Source organism: Schistocerca piceifrons, chromosome 7 (genome assembly GCF_021461385.2).
Source record: "Schistocerca piceifrons isolate TAMUIC-IGC-003096 chromosome 7, iqSchPice1.1, whole genome shotgun sequence".
Classification (NCBI taxonomy): domain Eukaryota; kingdom Metazoa; phylum Arthropoda; class Insecta; order Orthoptera; family Acrididae; genus Schistocerca; species Schistocerca piceifrons.
Window position 1 is genome coordinate 115,438,664 of NC_060144.1, and position 7,326 is coordinate 115,445,989.

General features: G+C 41.4%; 1 pseudogene; it reads right to left on the reverse strand.

The window, feature by feature from the left end:
- Nucleotides 1-2,259: 2,259 nt before the first annotated feature.
- LOC124709416 lies at nucleotides 2,260-2,377 on the reverse strand (annotated as a pseudogene).
- Between the last annotated feature and the right edge of the window lie 4,949 nt (nucleotides 2,378-7,326).

Consider the following 7,326-nt stretch of genomic DNA (forward strand, 5'->3'; position numbering starts at 1 on the left):
TCTTTCATTTCTTGCGAGCATACGAATAACATCTGCTCAGCTTGTTTTACTATATTTATCTTTCGTATTTAGTCCCATGTTATGGTGACTATACAGAAACTGAATTTTAATCTGTGATAGGCCACATTGTCCCGTCTAAACACGACACTTTTACGAAGTAGGATTTGATAAGAAGGCCAGGTTCACTGGAGGAATTTAAGAAATGATTGTAAATACAGAAATTGATCGAAAGGTGAAAATATCGTTATTGGAAGATATGCACCTAATCCGTCAGTAAATATGTTGCCTAGGAGTATTGGAACAGAAAATTTTGGAATCCGTGTGGGAGAATTTATCAGAGTATGATCTATGAAAAGTCTACTGATAAATAGTGTTGTACTAAAGTAGTTCTAAGTTCTAGGGGACTGATGACCTCTGAAATTAAGTCCCATAGTGGTCAGAGCGATTTGAACCATTTTTTGCTTCTGATGTCATGCATAAATGACTTGTGCTGAACTCCATGACAGCTGCGGTTCATTTCAGATAATTCACGCACACTGACAACAGGCTTCTGCGCAGCCGTCAGTTATCAGTCACAACTGTGCCCTGGCAGGTGGAGTGAACAAACCGCTCATTTAACTGAGACGTCAGCTATGATTGTCGGTGCGTTGCCTTCGTTATTTATTTAAATTTTGAATAAAACCATATAAAAACTTCAGTGGAGCCTCTCAACCTGCACATGCTCATTCATTAATGGAATTCAGATCTAAATGATTAATGTCCATAATAACCTATGAGACATTACGAGGGGCGTTGAAAAGTCCGTGCAAAGTCAAAAAGATGGCACCACCGGCGCGTATCGAGGTCATGTTTAGTTAGTAGCATCTTCGGGAAGAACGCACACCAAGTTTCAGCTATATTGGTCTGTTTCTTTGCGTTTGGCACTGGTATGAATCAAGGAGAAATGTACGAAATAGAATTTCGTGTAGTGATTAAACATTACTTTATGAAAGGCAAAACGCCTCAGGAGACTAAAGAGAAGCTTGATGAACATTATGATGACTCTGCACCATCGATTAGAACAGTTTATAAGCGGTTTCAAAATTTTCGAAGTGGCCATATGGGCACAAGTGATGCTGCACGTTCTGGACGTCTTGTGGAGGTTACGACTCCAGAAATCATTGATAAAATCCATGATATGGTGGTAGATGACAGAAGAATTAAGGTGCGTGAGATAGCTAGTGCTGTGGGCGTCTCGAATGAACGGCTACCGTACATAATATTTTTCAAGATGGGTTCCGCGATTGCTCACGCTTGACCAGAAACGGAATCGTGTGAAGTGTTGCAAGGATGGTTTGCAGCTGTTTTAGAAGAATCTGCAGGACTTAAAGCGTCGCTTCGTCACTGTGGATGAAACACGTATACATTACTATACTCCTGAGACCAAACAACCATCTAAAAAATCGGTTACCAAGGGAGAATCTGCACCAAAAAAGGCGAAGACCATTCCTTCGGCCGGAAAGGTTATGGCGACTGTCTTTTGGGATTCGCAATGGATAATCTTCGACGACTATATGGAAAAGGTTAAAACTATTACAGGTGCATATTATTCATCGTTATTGGACCGTTTGAAAACCGAGCTGCAAGAAAAAAGTAGGCGATTGGACCGCAAAGAAGTCTTTTCCATCATGACAACGCACCAGCACACACCTCAGCAGTTGTGGTCGCAAAATTAATGGAAATAGGATTCCAACTTGTTTCACATCCCTCCTATTCTCCAGACTTGGCTCCCTCTGACTACTATTTGTTCCCCAATTTGAAGAAATGGCTGGCGCGACAAATATTTTATTCAAACTAGCAGGCGATTGCAGCAACTAATAGCTATTTTGCACACTTGGACAATTCCTATTATTCGAAAGGGATCAACAAATTAGAACAGCGTTGGACGAATTGTATACGTCTAAAAGGAGAATATGTCGAAAAATAAAAAAGGTTTACCCCAAACACGTAAGTAGTTTATATTTTTGCATGGATTTTTCAAACGCCCCTCGTACAAAACAAAAAGTCGTGCTCTAATCATAAAAGATTACGTACCTCCACAATTAAATGCGGAACCATCACGCCTATAATAAATGTATATGTAAATATATTGTCACCTCTATTTGTGTAAAGTGTTATCTGTTAGAATGTTGGAATGTGTGTGAAATCTTATGGGAGCCGCTACTATTCGGTCGAGTAGCTCCTTAATTGGCATCACGAGGCTGAGTGCACTCCGAAAAATGGCGACAGCGCATGGCGGCCCGGATGGTCACCCATCCACGTGCCGACCACGCCCGTCAGCGCTTAACTTCGGTGATCTGACGGGAACCCGTGTATCCACTGCGGCAAGGCCGTTGCCAAACGAATAAAAGGTGACCATTTTTTTAACTAACCGAACGACAAACAAAGAGACATTGTATTGTGTTTTTCTACAAAGCATTGAATTTTAATTCCTAATAACAAAATTCCTGAATAACAGAAAATATTTAAAAAATGGAAATGAGCGTATGGCATCGTTGGCCGGGAGGCCCCATCCGGGGAAGTTCGGCCGCGAAGTGCATGTCTCATTTTAGTACACGCCACACTGGGCCAAATGATGATGACGTTCCCGAGCGGAGAAAATCTCCAACCCAGCCGGGAATCGTACCCGGGTCCAATTGCATTGGAGACGAACACGTTACCACCCAGCTAAACAGGCGGATGCAAAAAGTATTATCCATTGTATTTTAACGTAACGTACTGTTTATATTTTCGTATGTTATGTCATACTACACTGCAATGGCACTTCGAGTGGCTACTGGAGTATGTTGTTACCCGTTTAGTCATTCAAGGGGGCGATATAAAAGCTTAATTTTGCATCGGCTCGCTTCAGAGACTAATTTGTGTACCTTTGGTGGATTCTGAGTCGTCATTTTTCTTTTTAGATAAATCAACACCCATTCGACTCTTTCAGACTGAATGAAATAATTATCATAATACTCACATGTTGTGGTTTAATATAGTTTAGACATACCCGTCCTGTATCCTTGGTTACTTATATGTGTGAATTTTATATTACAGCAGTTTGTTGTTGCTGTGAAGCATAAATTTAGTGATGTGATGACGCATCAACCACGTATAATTACATGAATGACTACTTTGCTCATTTTAGAACCTACAGTCTTATTTGCTCTAAGTAGGAATTTCAAAGTTTTGTTGCTGTGCGTTGCTACACATTTCTTCGTGTCGTAATGGAATACTACGCTGTCGCACGTCACCCGACTTACTGCTGTCCAGCAGCGTATGGTACTCCGCGTCTGCATATAATTCCTCGAACACGAAAGGTAACCCGAAAAACCACAGAAGCTCAAGCGAAGCAAGCGCCGTATCGTGTGTGAGATACAGAGGCCAGCGAGTATGCCGGGACTTACCCTAGTTCACTGATGGTAGCGCCACGTCACCTTAACGTGTCTGCGCGTAGAGCGCAAGTATTGCACCACAACTAAGTATGAAATTAAAAATCAAAATTTATGTTTAAAACTTTGTTAAAATATAGTTTAGTGTTGTAATGCTCCAAATACCAAGTCTTTATGTTCTAGACTTAACAGTTAACGTAAAAATGCCGTTTTAAGAGAAAAATAAGTGGCGCTAAATAATGAAGCTATAAAGCCAGAATTTGGTCAGAAGGTGCAGTTGTAGGTCATAAATAAGTACTGCAGGTTTCCAAAACCATAAATCAAAAATTAACGCCGGAATCCTCGTTTTTAGGGAAAATCAAAAGCGCTAAATAAAGGACTTAGAAACACGAAAATTTGTTTCATGCTTCAGTTCACCCCAAAAGTAATAACTGAGGGACCACGTTAAGCTACCTCTTATAGTTTTTGAGTAATTAAGTAAAAGCCAATTTTGTAACTAAAGTATACTCTATCGTAGTAGATTAAGTACCTGTAATTTTAATGATAAGAGCATTTTGGTTGAAGTTAATGATAAAACATACCAAATGATAAAGCTATACCAAATCTGAGAATTGTACTATTAATAACAGCCGATATAAGTGTTAGTAAAGTTATGGTTCAGAGGAAACGATCTGTCGTTAGTTCCACTATAAAAATTCTAAAAGGCAAAGTTTTTATTCTAGCGAGCTGAAACTTTTTCGGTGATTTCGAACAACTTAACGGAATACAAATAAAAATTAATAAGTTTCTGAATAAATTTGTAACCATGTTATTAAAGATTATGTGCCCGAGAAAGCAGTCGTTCGGAGGCTGCTGCAGTATGACGTAGACAACAGATGTTCCCTCGCTCGTCCGCTCCGTCACCTATATACATAATGCCCGAGAGGCAGTAGGGACTTCACTTCGCATTCAGCTACTGTAAGATCCACGTCTGTCAAACGTCGGATCTGCCTCGGATGACGTCAGAGCCGAACTGTGACAAATCTCGTATTTTGCAGTAAAAACGGATAGTGAACTTGCGAGGACTGTACACCGTCCTGCATCACTTAGAATTCGCCAGAGTAACTATTAGTGTGCCGTCGGTGTGAATTACCAATTCCGCGTGGCAAGTGATGACTTTGTTTCCACTTTTATGGTGAGCACTAATTTTGAACATTTATTGCAAACTTTCATTGAGTACTTTTAGTCAGGGCAAAAGACAATCTGGCAGAAACGTACCGTAGAGGTCACCTATGAACTGCTAAATGTGCTGTTGGAATAGAAAGATTTACTTTCATTAGGAACATTGTGAATTTTCAAGTGTTGTTCGTGTGAGAAACTCTACTCAATACAAGTATTAACTTGAACTCTATACTTTTATTTAAAATCATAGTCCTGATCCCGCTAAGTAGACGGAGATTAGAAACTTTTCTTTCAGTGGGCTGGACCAGAATGTGGCCCTGCAGACGAAACTAAGGTCAGTATGTTTCCCTTGGCATTCCGGCTGACCACAAAATTAGTTGCCAGGGTAGCGTGAGAAAAACAGCGAACAAACAAATGATTAGCTTTTACCCGCCCCCCGCAAAGCGGCTGTGGAGGGAGTTTAGTACAAACAAATAACCTAGTTTTTAGAAGCTAGTTTTACTCCCGAAGCAGTTTTTGTAATATTTTCTGCAGTGGGCACACTAACAACTAATCTTGACATTTTAACTTATACAGACTACGGAGTATATTACAGTAATTTCTGTATGTTTTGGTGGTTCTGGCCTAGGATGTATCTACAATATTTTGTAATATGTTAACATGTCCAGTAGCATCGAATAAGTGATTGCTTACTTCAGCGCAACAATACGTTTGGCAACTGTATACTTCAACATTCAGGTGACACCAGTTTCATAATTTTTAAATTTTTAATATTAAGTTTTTAGAGCAGTGCACTCATTTCACTTATTTTCTAAGATAAATAGTATTCACTATGAAAATATTCCAGAATTTTGGTAACTGACACCTGTTCTTTAAATTTAGTATTTTACTCGTAATTACTCCAGGAACAATGTGCTAACACCCATACAAATTTTCATTCATAAAATGTAAGCTCAGGACTGTGGAGGTTAACTACGAGCTGGCAAATACACTTCACAAGGCAAAGTGTGCTTGTTCTGTGGTGGATATTTGTTGAACGGCCTCTGGACAAATTTACGTATGACGGTGGCTTTAAGAAGAATGGTAACGACAAGTAAGCGTAGCAGACTCTCTTTTAACTGCGTACCAGTGTTCCCGAGATTAAGGCCAGAGCGCGAACATGCATTGTTCCGTTTTCCTCCACCACACAGCAGCTACACAGCTCGTTCCCTCTTGCTGCTGACTCGCTAGAGAGCCGGGTTTATTTTACACGTCAGCAGAAGTTGAGAGATCAGCCACAGTCTCTTGAAGGAGAAGGCAGCGAGGAAAACTAGCGCAGCATATCGCGGGCTCTTCTCTCGCGGTCCCGGAGGGAAAATATAACGCGATACTGCCACCTCCCGTGGGCTCCGGCTGCGTGGTGGGAGGAGCAACCAGAAAGTTTGGGCGGTCATTTGGCAGAGTCCCGCGGGGCTGGGCTGGGCTGCCTCACCGCCTAACACGGGTCGTTGTCGAGAGGGCGTTTAGGCCGGCGGCATAGCATACAGGGCGTGCGTGCGCTGCGGTGGGAACAGTCGTGTTTAACCTGGAACCTGAGAGGGAGGCAGAGGCGGCGGCAGTGGAGCACAGGAGGGACTGTCTCGTCAGCCCACACTCTTCTTCTTCTTCTTCTTCGAATTATTTAGGTTTAATAGGGTGCTGTTTATCAGCAAAGCCTGCATCTCACTAATAAATTTATTTTACCTGGAAAATTCAGGCCATCCTGAAACGATGTCGGAATTACGAAAGAAATAGATTAAATTAGTTAAAAATGGTTCTCAAAGATTTTTCTTCAATGTAGTGCAGCGCCCGCCCCCCTCCCCCCATCTTTCTTTCTCTCTCTCTCTCTCTCTCTCTCTCTCTCTCTCTCTCTCTCTCCGTCTCTCTCTCTCCCTCTCTCCGCTTCTTTCTCTCCCCCTCTCTATCTGTCTATCTTCATATCTACCTCCCTACCTATCTCCCAATATTTCTCTCTCTCTTCCTGTCTCCATGCTTTACCCACTTATCTCCGTCAAACACATAAGTATGAGCTTAATATAATAATATTTATAATGAAAAAAGTTTTATAAAATTTTTTGATATTAACGGTATCACTATGTAGCATCTTCTTTGCACTTGTTAGTTCTTAATACACCATTTTTGCTTGTGCACTTTATAGACAGTGTATGTATGCACCGGGTGATCAAAAAGTCAGTACAAATTTGAAAACTGAATATACCACGGAATAATGTAGATAGGGAGGTACAAATTGACGCACACGCTTGCAATGACATGGGGTTTTGTTAGAACCAAAAAAATACAAATGTTCAAAATATGTCCGACAGATGGCGCTTCATCTGATCATAACAGCAATAATTAGCATAACAAAGTAAGACAAAGCAAAGATGATGTTCTTTACAGGAAATGCTCAATATGTCCACCATCATTCCTCAACAATAGCTGTAGTCGAGGAATAGTGTTGTGAACAGCACTGCAAAGCATGTCCGGAGTTATGGTGAGGCATTGGCATCGGATGTTGTCTTTCAGCATCCCTAGAGATGTCGGTCGATCACGATATACTTGCGACTTCAGGTAACCCCAAAGCCACGAAAGTGGCGGCTGAGCACACGATCACCACCAAACGACGCGCGCAAGAGATCTTTCACGCGTCTAGCAATATGGGGTGGAGCGCCATCCTGCATAAACATCGTACGTTCCAGCAGGTGTTTATCAGCCAGGCTGGGGATGATGCGAT